General features: G+C 41.6%; 1 long non-coding RNA gene across 1 annotated transcript in view; it reads left to right on the top strand.

Annotated features, from left to right (window-relative positions):
- Positions 1 to 16,519, top strand: part of LOC112549850 — a 25,145-nt gene extending 8,626 nt beyond the window's left edge. Inside the window, exons 2-3 of the long non-coding RNA XR_003093411.1 lie at positions 13,722 to 13,883; positions 14,658 to 16,519. This is a non-coding gene — a long non-coding RNA (uncharacterized LOC112549850). The remainder of the gene's footprint in view (positions 1 to 13,721; positions 13,884 to 14,657) is intronic.
- Positions 16,520 to 16,532: the final 13 nt, after the last annotated feature.

Raw genomic sequence — 16,532 nt, 5'->3', positions numbered from 1 at the left:
AACCGCTCCCTCACAAAGGACCACCCCCATCCTTTTGGTCAGTGTCTCCTCCACTGTAGTCATTCTTAAGAAATCGCTAGGGAGAGTTTGGTTTCTTGCTTGAGCATCATTGATACTCTCAGTGGCCCTGCCTACATCGGAGAAATTTTCTACATTTTTTCCACTGGTGCTATCTTTAACATTGGGAGTCCTAAGTAAGATGGGTGCTTGCTGATGGTTGACATTTTTAACAATATATTACTTAGATCTATCCAGAACTGGGTTAGATGACACTGTGTTAAAACATGGGAAAATGTTCACATAGGTGCTTCTGTTGTTGCTGACATGGTTGGAGTTGTTAGCAGAGGTCTGAGACTTCCACAGAAACCTCTGTGTAGACACAACCTCTAAGACTGCAGGGATGAGACTCATTAATCCCAGATGTGCCAGTGGCTTTTATGAAGCCTACTGAAAAATGGACCGAGATGACCAAATCCTTTTCTCATAGAAGCTGAAACAGCTGTTATATAGGAATAAATTTTAGTCATAGCCAATGTAATTTGCTAGGTTCAATACAATCCAAGAAAAAATGTGTGTATCCCATCCACACTCCTTGTCCTTTTCTGTGTTCTTTTATTTTTTCCTTCGCTGTGCTCAGTGTTGATATGAGCAGTAATGAGTGGAAAATTATATATTTAAAAATTAACTGCTAGGCTTCAAGGCTTTTATTGGATTAGTGTGCATGAGAGATGGGAATCATAGCTCTTATTAGTACAGGCCTGATTTTGACATTTCTATGCTGAACACTACTTAAGTGTGCATACTAACAAAAGTGAAGGAGTCTTTGTAAAACTGTGCCTGTAATTTAGGTTTATATTCTAATTTAAAATATTGGTTTCCTTAATTAAAAATTAAAAAAAACCCCAACAAGAAACAGGAACATACAGGAGAAGATTAGCTCTGATCTAGCAACATAGTAAAGTATGGATCCAATATTAACTACATGCATCACATGTACTTACTCATATCCTGAAATTTAGACATATGTTAAAATATTTTACTGAACTAGAGTCAGAACACAGACCTTAGGAAACTGCTACATGATCTCAATTTACCTTGTGATTTACCTTGTGATTTTTTAAGAAGGTGGAAAGCAAACTTTGTTTTTCTTGGAAAGCAAAGATGGATGAAACCGTTTTTAGAAATATAAATAATTTATGCCAGAAGGAAAGAAGTGCTTTTTGTCCCCTAAAAGATCCCTGCAGCTCAAGCCATTATCAATGCAGCCAGAGATGTGTCTATCAGCCTATCTCAGAATTTTCAATATTTGCAAAGGAAGAGGAGGGAAATCCTATGTTTGAAAATGTGATTTTACTTAGTCCCCTAAAAGAATAAACAAAGCAAATGGCAAAAATGTAAGTGCTTCTAGAGAAAGAAATGTGCTTAACCACATTTCTAAACTATCTTCTTTCTTTCTTGCTTTCTTTTCTCTTTTTAAAGGGCAAATAACAGCCATTCTAGAAGCCAGTGGGTTGCATTTTAACTTCTCTTTCCTTTTACTGCTAGCAAAGCTCAGCACATAGATCTGTAAAATAGCAATAACATTTACAAAAATGGATCTTATCTTGCAGTCCTTACTCAGTCAAAACTTCCCACTAAAACTGAAGTAAATTTTGCCTGAACAAGTAGTGTTGGATCAGGATGTGTGAATATATGACATATTTTTCATACTAAATTCAGACTGGCCTGCGTGTAAAATCTCGGCTAGATCTCTCTCAGCTGAATTGGTCTTGAAATTCCAAGGGTCGTTTTGCAGAGGCAATATACAGTATTGTCAAGTGTTGGTACAGCTTTCACTAGGGATCTAACAGGAGGATCTTTCAGCCATTTCTTTAGAACCAGAAATCTTTCTCTTGTTCTCATTCCTACTGAAGTCATTCTCAAGCATTTGTTAGCGTTTGTTGGATTAAAACTTTAGTGGGTTAAAATGTTCTGAAACACAGATCTATGTCCTTCACTCTGACATGAGCAACTGATGACATCTCTGTGTACATTTTTCTGATAAGTCCCAGCAGCTCTGGAGCAAATCTGCATTTTTTAAATAGGCCTTTTACATGACTGGTTGTTGGAACCAATCTGAATCAATTTAGACATATGCACAAGTGCACACGCCTGCACACACACTGCTGAAAGACTATTATTAAGGTGGCAAAGTCAAGCACTTAGAAAATATGAAGTGACCCGTTTATATACATGCATTATGCACGTATTTAATATCTTTATTTTCAGTCTTTAGTTTCAGATCATACATGGTATTTTCCCACAGGCCCTTGCCAAATTAATTGAACAGGACAGATGGGGCTACTTAATAAGCAGTTATTCAATATTTTGTTCTATCTCAATTGTTCTATGTGTGGTCCCATGCCTTTACTTCACACTATTCAAGCCCTAGTCTAAAGACAGAATCATTAATTTCCTCCTGGGCCTGTTGATGGTATGTAAGTACTTCAGAAACATTCATTAATTTATCTTCATAATTCCCTCAGGATAGAGGGTAATATTTTGCCCATTTAACACAGGGGAAGTTCCAGCACAGTGATTTTGATCAAAGGCATCTATTAGCTTTGGGTGCCCAACTTGAGAGGACAAGTATCTGATTTTTCAGATCACTTAGCATTATGCGGCATTTTATATGTTGAAGCCATGGCACTGATTGACTTGGTTGCTGCTGAGAATGCTTTGTGCTTTCGCAGATTGGACCCCTGCAAATCAGAGTGTTGTGCTGGGCACCCAGAAAATGGCAAGCATGTAGTGACCACTTGTGACAACTCTGGGTTAAGTGACCTGCCTGTCATCACGAGGAGTTCCACAGTCAAGAGAAGGACAGAATCCAAATCCCCAGGGCAACAATCCACTGCCTTTACTAGGAGACCCTCTTTTCTTTTCTCTTCTCCTGCCTCCTTCAATTTCCAGCTTTTGCAACAAATGAAGCAGGTTTCCAACAGACAACTGACTCCTTTAGAACCTTGATTCAGTCCCAGGATAGGTACGTCCTGTGCCTGAATGAGGCAGGGATTGTCTAGAAAAAAATTATACGTGATTGTGTTACTGTCTCAAATGTGTATGCACAAAGCAGGCACATTAAGGTTATGGGAGCAACTTTAATTGTGGCATTTCCTAATCTTTGCCTGTCCTAAGCACTGGGATAAAGACCATGGCCAATAACTTTACTTCTCTGGCACTATGGATCTCAACAATCAAATCAAGCACATCTGAACTTTCTCAGGAGCCAGTTTGAGAACGTGGAATGAGCTCTCAAAGACAAAGGACAGTCACAAATCTCACCCATTTCAGCTCCAAGGACAAGGTGCATCGCTTTGAGCCTGCCTTCTCTAATACAAACGAATAATAACCTGTATGTTAAAAAGCACCAACCAGATGCCCAGCTGTACACACTGGCCCCTGCCCCCATGTCCCAGGAAAGGAAGAGGGAACAAAGACGAGGTACTAGAGCTCAGTCATGTTGTTTAATGCAGTGGTGGAAAGCACTTAGATCCTTGGGTGAAGAGCATGGTATAAGAACATATAGGATAGGGACAGACATTTCACATAAACTGGTTTAAGTGATCAGAAACTGGTTTAAACCTGTAACAGAGCAGGTGTTCAGTGCATATAAACCAGTTTGAGAATGACTGAAACCGGTTTGCAATAAACCAGGTTGAATGATTTGGCTCAAACCAATTTATGCAATGTCTGTCCCAGACCCCTTGCTGGTTTAAATTAAATTAGACACCCCCAGCATCCCAGCATGCTCTCTGGGCTGGGCAGGGCTCTCTGCTGCACAGCTGGGCTGGCCCCTCCCCTCCGCTCCCTGAGCAGAGACTTCAGGCATCTGCCTGGCTTCTCCCTGCTAAACAATGATTATTCCCCCACCCCTCTGCTTTACACCTCTCAGCATTAGCTAGCAGATTACATGGTGGCTACAGTCCGTGCTGTGGGAGATGACAAAGACAGACAGGCTTTTTGGAGCTAATCAGCAGGTTTAATGTACTTCCTTTTTGAAGGAAGGGCATTAGTCCTTCCTTCAAAAAGCTGTTTAAGAAGAGCTTGAACTAATGGAGAGAGGCCTTGTTTTCTTAACGGGTTGATAAGCACTGAGTTAGGGTGGTAAATATTCCCTGTTGGGCTGCTCAGGAGGAGGTGGGGAACATCACAGTGTCCTGCCCCAGCCTGGCCATACCCCGCCCCGCTCAGCTCAGCATTAAAAGGGAAGGGAGGGCTGCTGCAGCGCCCCCTGGTTTCTAGCCTGAGCCACTGCAGGCAGGTGCCTGTATTTTTTTCAGTCCAGAGGGGATGTCTGTGCAGTTACAAACCAGTTCAGCCTAGCCAGGTTAGACTAACCTGCAAAGATTAAATCAATTCAAGCTCAGGCTTTTTGAATGTCTGTCCCTAGCCATAATAACAGTAGTAAGTCTGTTCTAATTGATTCTATTCAATTCTACTCTTGAGTGTGTGTGGCTATTGTAATCTCCCAGGCATCATATTGACACCTGCCTGAGACATTAGCAGGTTTGAGGCTGCTAGACTCATTGCACAGACCTCTGTGCAAGAGAATAATTGGACAAAGTATAGGGTTGTCATCCTTTATTGTGGATCAGCACTAGAGGAGGATGACATACATTTGTCAGGGGATTTACAAATATTTGCAGACTGCAAAGGAATGGTGAGGCTCAGGGATTTGGGGTTTCATTCTGTATTCTGGAGGGAGATGTTCTTAAATAGGCACAAACTCTTTGTTCTGTCCAAAATTCTTCACCATCTCTTTCCACATGTCCAGGCCTCAGCCCTATGCCTTGTCATTTCTGCCCCAGACTCTTTGCCTAGACATTCCTTGTCTCTCCCTCCAGATTTGCTGTCAACATCCCAACCCCAGACTCCCCACCCCTTCCCTCTTCAGACCAAGTCCTTGTCACCTTGCTAAGCCAATTCCTCTTTTCTCCATAAAGTCCACTGCAATGACTGATTCCAGCTTTTTATGCCATGGTAAACCTGGGCATTACAACGGAGGGCAGGGAACCAGTGTCTCTTGTACTCTCAAGGCTTCTTCTGACAGTCAAGCAGCAAAAAGAAGGAAGTTTTCTGATTCAAATATAGACAGGACAAATACTAGGCCGGGGAACAGGGCTATCGAGAAAATGAGTCTGGTGAGATTGAAGCTGAAGAGAGAAGAAACTGGGACTGACTGGGTAAAGAGATTGAGATTGGGAGGAAGCATGGACTGAGAGTCACTAGCGCAAGGGAATGTGAGCCAGCTGGCTGAAATCCCACTGTGGCCGAAGGATGAATCATGTTGAGTTATCCTGTGTGGATGGCACATAGTCTGGTTGGCTCTTGGAGCTGTGAGAAGCTTGGGCATATTCAGTCAGGATGAAAGCTTCAGAGTTTCTAGCTGCTTAATGAATATCTAGCAAATGTGTGAGCTGTTTATAACTTGGACATATTTGGGAAGAGTTTCATGGGTTTATAACAAAATTCATGTCCTTGACACACAGGCTACTCACCTGCCAAATTTAAAGCCCTGTCTTTTGAAGTATGGGGATGCTAAACTGGTTAAAGGAAATGACATCAAGACATTTTAACAAGGGCAAAACAATGCATCCTTTTTTTCAGTCTGGGCCTTAGGAAAGGCCAAATCATTTTTATGAAATAGTCCAAAATATTTAACCTGAAATAAGAGATCTGTCAGATTACAAATCAATGCAAACAGTTAACATTTGACAAAGGTATAAAAAATTAAAAGAAGCTCTTACTTCAGAATGTGTGGGGTGATCTTACTAATACACTGTTTTCTTACTAATACATTGTGTTTCTGCCTAAATTTCCATAGTTTTTCCCCTTCTTTTGTCATTCACTTTGTGGCATAATGCCCTCTTGTGGACACTTAGGGTTTTTGGGATGGAGATTAGAGAGAAAAATGGAAAGACGGTTGTGAGGTTTTCTGTATAAAATATTGAATTTAGTTTAATCTTTAATGTTAAAAAATTGTTAAATAAAAACACTTCACTGTCACCTAAGACTCAGTGTTTCCTTAGGAGCACAGTTCGTTTCACCACAACATGGGAAATTAAATCAGAAAAAAGCCTGAAATAGTCCAAATGTAGTCAAGCAAAACTAACACACTTCTGTGATTAATTAGAGCCATGCAATGCCACTGACTTTGTGGAACTGATACCAGAATTTGTCTTTGGCCATGCAGAGTTAGAGGTGAAATTCTGTCCCCTGAAGGGGAACTGAAGTGCTGTTATAAATAAACAAAAATGATAGAAGGGCCCAGCTAGCTGTCTCAATCTGTGTGTAGTTTTCCAATCTGGCTACAGTAACTTCACTTCAATCAATTGATTTATCACATGGATGGTTTTGACCTGCACAGAGCATCTACAAAAGCACCCTCCATGCAACAGGCATGCAAACCCCCTTGTGGGTGCAAGCCAGCTGGAGCTGCTGGCTTGTGCAGTGACCTGATTCATGAGCATGGTGACTGTTTTGACTGTGCCAGAGCTATGTATGTGTTTTTACATGCTTGTAGATGCCCTCGCTGAAGGACACAGAGGGGACAGGACTCTTCCAACTTTATGCTATCCTGTTGGGATCTCCCCTACTTTAGCTGCAGGTCTCCTGCATCCTTACTTCTGGTAATACCTGCTGGTAGTACAATGTTGAGATTCTCTTTCAGTTTTCCTTGCTCTTGTTGGTCAGATAAGTATGGCAAACCATCTGAGCATTGGTGCCGTGTTGTGGGTACAGTAATATTTGGTGCCCTGGATTTACTTGATGACACTGGAGTGGTCAGGAGTTGCTCTCCACATTACAAAGAGTCTTTCTCTTGCTCATGTGTATTTAGAATCCATTTTAAAGTGATGTGCTAAATATCCACCAAGATAAGATCTTCATTCAGCAGCCTCTCTAGCCTAGCCACTTTGCCTGCCTGCAAATTGAATGTAGGGCCCTGGAAGGGCCAGGGTTGAAAGCCAGAAGCATTCAAAAACATTTTGTTTACTTAGGCTGTAATGACACACTGGCTTACAGCATGGAAACAGAACTGGACAGGAAAAACAAGCTCAGAGATCCATAGTACAACGTCAAGGAGGAAATGTCAGCCAGGTCAGATGTTATTATTTTAAGGAGAATCATAACAGTTCCTTTTGCACAGCATGATCACCCTCAGCACCTGGAAGCAGTTCTCTGCTTTCATTTTTAATTTAATTAGGACTTCCAGATCATAGTTTTTAGAGTGACTAGTTTATTTGTAGAGCCTTGCAGCCTCCTGTCCTTTATGCTGCCAAGGCATAACACGTTAACTTTTAAAATGTTTGGACTTGATACCACTCAAGGGATTAGTTGTTTAACAGTGTCAATTGTGGTGGGGTTGTTTTTTTTTTTTGGTGTTGAGGACAGCTGTCATTAAGAACTGGACTGAGACGACTACCTGACTTCATACCCTCTATCAAAAGGAGGGTAGAACGAACTGACTTACAAAGTTTCACCAATCTTGGGATAGATTTGAACTGAATGATAATGTAGAGCAGGGGCTCTCAACCTGTGGTCCACAGCCCACCACTGGTCCGCGAGCTCCATTCAGATGGTCCACAGAAATGTTGTGGAACAATTGAGAATATCTGTACTTGTAAGGTAAGACTACTGATATTAAAATATGAGTTGTGTGCTTTGATTTGTAGAACAAAAAAAAGTTTATTAAGTGGTCCGCCGAGACCCTCAGCAATTTTCAAGTGGTCCGCAAAAAGAAAAGTTTGAGAACCACTGATCTCGAGGTTAAAGGCTGCTGGTTCCTAGTCCCGCTTGTAGATCCCCGGCTCCACATGCTCTCGTTTCTGTGCTCTGTGCTGAGAGCTCTGGAAGATGGAACTGAAGGAGGTGTCCTCATCTTATTCAGGCTGTGCTGCAAACACAAAGATCTGTCCAAGGACCATGGAATAATATATTTTATATAGTACATGCCTGTATGTAAACTTAGAGTTGATAACTACCTCACAAAATGGCAGGACTCAAGGGCTATCCTACCAGGTGGTGGCTGGCTGATGGAGTATAGATAATCCATTGCTGACTGGAATGGATATGAATCTGTCATCCCTCGTGCTACTTGGGCAGCCCTACAGCTCAGGGTTGGTGATGCAAGTGACTATTTGTGATCTTTTCTGGTGATTACTTAACATGTAGTTCTTAGCTGTCAACCAGATCTCATTCACGGTGAAAAGACACAGTGCCGCCACATCTTCCCCTTCCGCCACTTCAACAGGCCGTAGGACAGCTGAGGTTTGATGTGGTTTCCAAATGCACAGCCTGCAGATCCATAGTTCTACAGTGAAACCTAGGACTTCTTCTGTCCTCCACTAATGCAGCGCTATAGCCCAGGCAGCTACTGGTTTCAGCAAGCAATGCTCTGGGTTGATTTGAATTCCCATATTGAAGACAAGGTAATTGTGTTTTGACCAAATCAAGTGCGGCTGTTTGATTGCTGACAGGCTGCCATGAAAGTCTCTACGTACGGCAGATTTGACTGATCCTACACCTCATCACTCTATTTTGGATTTGTCCTTGAAAAAGGTTAAATTTGATAGCAGAACAAAATGAATCAGAGAGATGATCTCAGAAGCAGAAGGGGTAGATGTCAGTGCCTGGGCCTTTGGTCTGAAAGAAAACCAAGTTTTTGAGAAATATTTGGGTTAAGAGTTACTTTCCCTTTTCTTTTTCAAAATGATCATGGCCCTCAGGAAGGCAATGGCTTGAGAATGGTGGCTTGAGCCAGCTGAGGAGTATGTAGAGACTTTCCCAGGCACCTGCACAACTGACTAAGCACTTGGTGATGCTCTGTGGACTGGCTAGTACCTGCAGCCTAGGTACAGACATTCAAGAAGCCCGAGGCAGAATTGATCTAAGTTATGTGGTTTTTTGTAAGTGATGTAGTTTAGATTGGTAGCGAACAAAACACACATTTGCCCTTTGGTGGTGTTGACAGCAAATCTTAGACCGGGTACTGCCATTGTTAAACAAGTCTGTGCTCACTGAGCTTCTGTTCTGTTATGGGTATAGACGGGTTTCTGATCCTTTATACCAGTAAAAGTGTAATGTCTGTACCTAGCCACAAGTGTCTGCATGGGTTTTTTATGGCTAGGATGTAGCTAGGTTTTTGGCAGTTGCTAATCAATGTAGCAGCTAAGTGTGCAGAATTAGCAGTGCTAGGCTGGCTCCTTTTCATTAGAGTTGCTTGTTTTTAACTTTTTCCCCCGAGGACTAATGTAATTTGTCTGACCAAAGTGGCAACTGTCAAGCCTCCTGGATCATGATGTATGCATGAGGGCCACCCAGACCTTCGATGCATATGTCTGGGCAGGAATTTTTGGAGTACCGGAGGCTGCCCAGACCTTCCATCTTCCTTTTAGGTCACTGAGACAGAATCCAATGATTAGACTGACTCCAGATGTTTGGTGCCTTCATGGCTGGAGTTATATAAGTGTCTGGGACTCAAACTCAGATCTCTTGTGTGGTGGACAAGGATTCTACCACTGAACCACAGGGGACTCCTCTGACCAAAATAACATAGCGACAAACTCAGCCTGAGCTTTTTGGAGGTTTACTCAGGCCTCCCTTTTGGGTTGGCAATTAAATTTCTCCTATTAAATGAACCAGCATAACTAGCCAGTCATCCCACCTTGTTGTGATCCATTCTCTGTGCCAGTTTGCTGGTACTTTGCTTCCTTGATTAGCAGTTTTCCTTATCAAATTTCTATATAAATTCAGATTTTCATTTCTCCACATTCATAGTATGAGTGCCCTATTTTGTGAACATTCCTTGACTCTACCACTTGCTTTTTGCATGTGCAAAACACACCGTATTGTTTCAAGTATAATTTGACCCTACATATAAGTCAACCCCACATTTTCCAGTTTGACTATAGGAAAAACAGCTTTTTCCATAAACATTCAATTAGCAACCACAGATAAAGATCTTGGACTGCTGTTGCCCTCACAAAATCCCACAGGAGAATCACATAACTAAGGAAACACCACAAATGGGGGAAATGCACTAAAATATTAGAATAAAAATGTCTTATTTGGTATTTCTATTACACACACAAAAATACTGTAAGCACAAAATCAGGACTCCAGAGAATCTGATTATAGGTTGACACCATGTATAGCTTGATTTGAGTATGATTTCTGCCATGCTTTTGGAGAGGGGAAAGGTAGACTACTCATAATCAGAACAATGCAGTAATTGTGAGATATGTTGACTAGATTCCCCGGTACTGTCTGGACACTCTGCTCATCCATATTTTTTACCACAGCTCCTGTGAGTGACTAAATATTCACATGAGCCCCTGAGAACAGCTCCCATTGGCCAAAGGCTATTTTCTGATTAGACCTGTACTTCAAGAGATGCCTAGACAGATAATTTCCCTGGCATCCCCATCTAAGTGGCAGTCTGCTAATCAAATTACATATACTGTTGACATGCAAAATCCAGTGTTCCCAGAGTGCTTCTTTTTGTTATTTTGGTCTCCATGAATGCACAGAACAAAGCTGGCCTCAGCAAATCTGTGGATGTGTTACAGAGAAAAGTCCCAGCATACTGTACCTATTGTGGAGGCTGAGGAATCTGTGATGCAATGTGATGGCATATGTGACAGTGTGAGGGAAAGAGTGATTGCTCGGTAAAGCCTCAAGGAGTGTGATTAGATTACAGCCCATCTGGCAGGGAGGCAAAACAAGCTACTATTAATTTCAGAGCAGGGAGTAATCTTTATTTACTATTTGGCAGGGGAGACTCAGGTTTGCAGCAACAGGCAGTAGCAAACATTTGAGAAGTGGTCAGAAAGGCAGATCAGCACCTTGCTAGCTTTCTTGATGGCAGCTGCTTATATTTACAAATTGGTTTGTTGGAATAGAGAGGAAAAATGCACAGTTCACCAATTAACAATTCCCTCCTCCCCCCACTACCCTAGAGGAGATAGATTTACATCAAAAAAAACCACAGCTTTTTAAAGTGGTGTCTGTGGTTAGAAATCTACATATCCCTCTGCTGGTGAAGTTAGCTAGTGGGAATAGATCCAGCAACTGTCCCATGATTGAATGCTCTGAGATTACGCTGCTCTGCTTGGTAGGTGTAGCTACTATATTCTCACACTTTAACTATAACACTATGGACATGTGGTGATGCCTTCACATGGAGAAGCATCAAGCTTGGCTTTGATGACCAGCAAACAATATAAGAGACTCTAATCTTGTGTCAGGAAAATGAGGCTTTTGGTTTCAGCTCATGGTATATCCAGGGTCACTGTTGACAATCCTGCAAAATTGTTAAAAATAACCCAGTTCTTACTTCTGTGTCACTAGAAGGAAATATCTGGTACTTACAGTAGGCTGGCTCTTTTGCAGATGTGGGCAAATTATAATCTATCTGTTCCTCAGTTCCCCATCAAAGGGAGCTAATATGACTTCTTTTGTCTGTCTTTGTCTATTTAATTTGTAAGCTCTTTGGCACAGGGAAAAAACTTCACGAGGGTTTTTACAGTGCCTACCCAATGGACCTCCAGTTCTGATTAGGTCCTCTAAATTCTGTTGTGATGCCAATCACAAACATGGCCAAATATTTCAACAAAAATATTCTGCAAAAGCTTTCTAGGTTTTTTTTTTAACGAACATTTTCAAGTGATCACTAACTGACTTACATTGCTGTCAACATTAAAAAAAAAAAATTGAAATGCCGATGCAAATGTTCATGACAAACTTTGTTTGCTCGCTGAACTGGTTGAAAACCAGCAACCAGTTTTCACGAGCAATTCTGAACAGCTTTTTGCAAACTCCCATTTGTCCACTAATACTAAGTGATGATAAAAGCTGAGAAAGAAGTTTTAAAACCTAATGGACTTTTCAGTAGTTTTGCTGTTTGTTTTTACATTTCACTCTGCCTCCCTAAAGTAGACAGACTAGCCTTTTCATTGCTTATCCGCTAACTTATCAGTGCAGTGTTTCACCTGGAAATACCAGGTGGCCATCTTGAAATCCCAATAGTAAGAGCCAAGATATTTTCATGGGAATTCACAGAGAGCTTTTCATTGATCATTTTGTTTAAATGTTAAGTATGGTTATAAAAAGACAAACCCTACAATAAAAATGTTGGACCTAAAATTACTGGACCAAAAATTACTAGCCCTTTAAGAAAAAAAGGCAGGTCAAGAGTTTGCTTCATTGAGACCGTCCCGAGAAATAACAGGAGGCCCACAGTGTTCCCCAGAGAGGCTATGCCTATCCCCACTTTAATCCTCTGAAGCCTTCTAGTCTAGAAGACAGAGCTCCCCACTCACTCAAATGCTTTCTTTCAGCATTTATCGCCTGATATACAGTCCACTGCCAGGCTGCTTATTTGTGCCACCAGGCCAGACAGACATTCCCATTTTTCAAGGTTCTCCTCCAGACGTGTCAGGAGGAGAATCACTGGGAAAAGGAAAAGGAAAAACACTAGGAATGTTGCATGTGTTTTCACAGCAGTTCTTAGGACAACCTTTCTGACTATTGTGAATGGTGCGTGGACCAGACAAAAAGGAAAAAAAGGATTGCAGGATTCATTCCTTTATATTTGTTTGCAATTTCTTCTTGCAGGTCACTGGAGGTTGTGACTAGAATGTCATTTGCCTTCTGTCCGTCTCTCCTGGTTCTCATGTCCTCTGTGATATCTGAGCGCTTGTGTTACTCTGTAGTTCTCCAACTCCGCAGTTGAGGCCAGTGAGTGAAAAGTGAAGCTCTCCTTCCCTCCGAGGCTGCCAGCAGAGTGTTCTCAGCTTATTCCCTCCCCCTAGGGAAGATGCCTCTGAAGACCTCCTTGGCCCTGCCGACATAAGAAACTAATCTAAATTGGTGTAATTACACCCATTAAATCCAGTGGGGATCTTCACCTTTGTAATTGAAGCTCCAGTCTAGTTTGAGGGCCTGACTTTGTCTTTCCAGTCACAGGTAAAGTTACTGCAGATAACATAAGTGACTAACACTGGGAATAGGGATGGAACTAGTAAATTTATGATGGCACAAGGCAATGCCTATTCTGTTTCTACCCTTAGAGGCAAGTCTATCCCATTTGTTACATTGCACATACACATAGTACTTTGAAACCTGACTCAAGCCATACTCCGTAAGTCCGATTAGCAGCTGGATTTGGCTTCATGCTCATGTATGTATCAGAAAAGAATGATGTTCTGCATTTCTAAAGCCACGTCAACTTCTGGAGATTTTGGCAGAAATTATCCCCAAACAGAAACCAGAGCAAAGGCTCCTTTCCAGGAATTCTGGTGCCAGATGACAAGTTTGAGCACAAGGGAAAGAAGAAAATGTCAAACACTTCTAGTCTAAAAACTCTGACGTTTTAAAAATGGCTTTGTGGGCTGCTGTGTGATTGGTTATTTTCAAATAATAGGACTAATAACTGTAGGAGATTTAGATATGTATCCTCCATTTAAATGAATGGAAGGGTTTTTTCCAAGAGACCTATACTCTAAAATCCTTAAACATTGTGTATCAGTGACTCCAGATCAAATTTGTTCAGATTACAAATGAAAAGAGAGCCTTTACCTGACTGCCAGCCCTGTAAAAACTCAGACCAGGATCTGACAGACAGTGAATTTACAATGGTGATGAATTTGACTGGAGGATTTTCTTCTGCTTTCTGACAGGCAGGATAAAACCAAGAAGGAAACAGCTTTCCAATTCCAGGAGAAGATTTCAAGTTTTGAAATATTTTCCCATCCTGAATCAGGACAAACTTGCCTTTCCAAATAAATACTTGTTTTGGTCCCCCAAAATTGAACTGCAATCATTTAGAAAATGATGAAATGGTAGGTTTCAATAATTTTGAATTTTTCTCCAAAACAGGAAATGCATTGAAAGACACTTTTGCTCACAATTTCAGTTTTTTTGAATCTACATTTTCAGTCAAAACATTTATGTCAAAATATTAGTGCTTGTCTCTAGTGCAGAGCCCACTAAAGGATTCGAGTCTGATGTATGGAAATCCAATTAAGTAGCTCTACAGGATCTCAAGATAATTTCCTCTTTAAGCTAAGTATTTTAGGGCATTAGCTCTTTTAGGTATGGACTGGCTTCCTAAATTCTCTCTGTAATCTCAATTACATATAATCATTTTTAATTTTCTGGTCTAAACATTTAGCACCCCCTGCAATAAATAGCTGCATTTTATTGATGAATATTGTGACTTCTGGTTGTGTACAGCTTAGAACTTGTTTTGGGATGAAAGACAGTTGGCCATTATTGGTTTAGATGCCATTACTGGTTTAAATTAAGTAGTTCTACAGCTACTTATTTTTTCTGATTGTGGAAATGGAGGCTGAAGACATAAGTAGCTATTTCATGAGTAGCTGTTCCCCCACTGTGCCCTGCAAAATCTACTACAGGAGTGTTTCAGGGTGGTCAAAAGAGAGATTGGGTGGGAGAACAGCTGCTATGTTTAGTATTATTGTTGTAGCTAGTGCTGGGGTAGCATTCGAGGACCAGTCAGGCACCAGGACCAGGTGGTACCTAGCTCTGTACTAACGCAGAACAAAAATATGATCTCTGCCCAAAAGACCTAACATCCTTTTCTCTCCTCCTAGATCTACATGCCAACCTCAGCAAGGTAATTTTGCTCACAACAAAATGTGCACGTCCTCCATTCTGCAATGTGGCCTGCCCCCTTAGTCAGTGGCCGGTGGAACAGTTTCTAGTAGAACAGCCTCAGATGACAGTAAATCCCTGACCACTTCTGCATTGGGGTGGAGGGAGATAGCAATTCATCCCCCATCCTGTGGGATAAATGAGGACATCTGGGGAGTCTCAACTCCTATTTCCCCCCTTCCCTTTGTGAACGAATAATACATATAGCAGAGTTGGCCTGCTATTATTAACAACGACCTCCCTGGACTATTAAGGAGAATTGTTGGCCAAGTCCAGGAGGTGACAGCTTTCCCAGAAGACCAGCAACTGAAATATGAGGCCTTGAAGCAGAATGGCAGCAACAGGACATCTGTGATGGCAGACACTTGTATGCATTTTACAGAGGGAACCAGAGTTTTTGCTGTTTCCATCAGGGTGCCCACAATGCTGTCAGTGGATTTATTTGTCATTCCGTCCCCTTCTTGTCTGAAGCTGTGTCTGTCTTTCCAGTTGCAGGATCCTGAAGAATTTGAAATAATATTTGGGCAAAGTAACTCTGATGCATTCCCTTTCCCGCTCTGTATGCTTCTTTGTAGAGCAATGTGCGGTACAATGTTGCCTTCAAGTGAAAGCAGAGTGGTACTGCAGGCTGGGGAGATCCTGAGACTACAAGCGTCAGGAATGAAAGAAATTGAATTGGGAACTAAGACCAGAAAAGGCAGAGCTCTGGACCCGAGAGGGAGTCCATCAACCACAGAGAAATAGAGATCCAAGAAAAGCACTGGCTTTTTTATTAGTTTTAATAATCCCCACCACAGTCCAAAATCTTTTGCAGGACAGTCTGAGATTAGAAACACTTGGGACTCCTCTTTAGTAACCGGCTGGGTGGCTTATGGCTGGCTCTGGGAAGGGTTGGTGTGGTCAGGATGAGTCCAAGATGAATTTACTGTCCCACTGGCTCCCCCCCACCTCAGAGCCCCAGCAGCCAGAGTGTGATGTAGTGACTCTTCCCAGCTCTTCTCTAATCTTGCACATTTTCACTGAAGATGTTTTTGTTTGTATTAACGTCAGCTGTTTACAGAAGAAAGGAGAAAACGTTTCCCGGAATTCAGAGAAAAATGAATTTTGGAAGACTGTCACCCTGTTAATCAGCTGGAGTCACTCTGATTTTCTTTAATGCCTGGGTGTTGAAACTCTGAGCGGTAGGTGAGAGCCTAGTATTTTTTTTGGATGGATTATATTTCTCTTAAAAAAAAAAAAAAGACCTACTTCAGAATTACCGTAATGCTGCAAATTCATGGAGGTTGTCCTTTTGAGAAGTAGCTCTGTTTTGTGTAAGGGGCAGGTAGGCATTGAAATCCAGACCTCTGGCCCTTTTTTTGTGATTTTGAAGTCCTAGTTTTCTCTCCTTTGTTGCTGTGTGAAAAATGCAGACAAGCAAAAGGGGGAAGCTGATTTGTTCTAGAAGGAGAAAGAGTGGAACTGGCTATATGCAAGTACAAGAATGAATACATTAAAAAAGGGGTAACACTTTTGTTCCCTGGCCTCTTTCAGTTCTAGTAACCTTTGGGGTTACTTGTAGCAATAAGTTTGAGAGAAGTTATTTTTAAGGCACAATATTATCAATTTGAAAAAAAAATCTTTTTATTATAATTTATTATAATTACAGGGAGGATTTGGCCATGTCATTTGATTCTCACTTGCTCTAGAATGGCAAGGGAAGGATGCCTTGTCCTAGCAGTTGTGGCAGAACAGGGGCCATGTCTCACAGCCCCAGCTTTTTGGTTTCCTGTTGATGTCTCCCTCAGTTCAGGTTCAGATCTAATGAATTCCTG

The sequence above is a fragment of the Alligator sinensis genome, unplaced genomic scaffold, assembly GCF_000455745.1.
Source record: "Alligator sinensis unplaced genomic scaffold, ASM45574v1 scaffold360_3, whole genome shotgun sequence".
NCBI lineage: Eukaryota > Metazoa > Chordata > Crocodylia > Alligatoridae > Alligator > Alligator sinensis.
The sequence above is the reverse complement of the archived record's forward strand: the minus strand, read 5'-3'. Positions and strand labels throughout refer to the sequence as shown.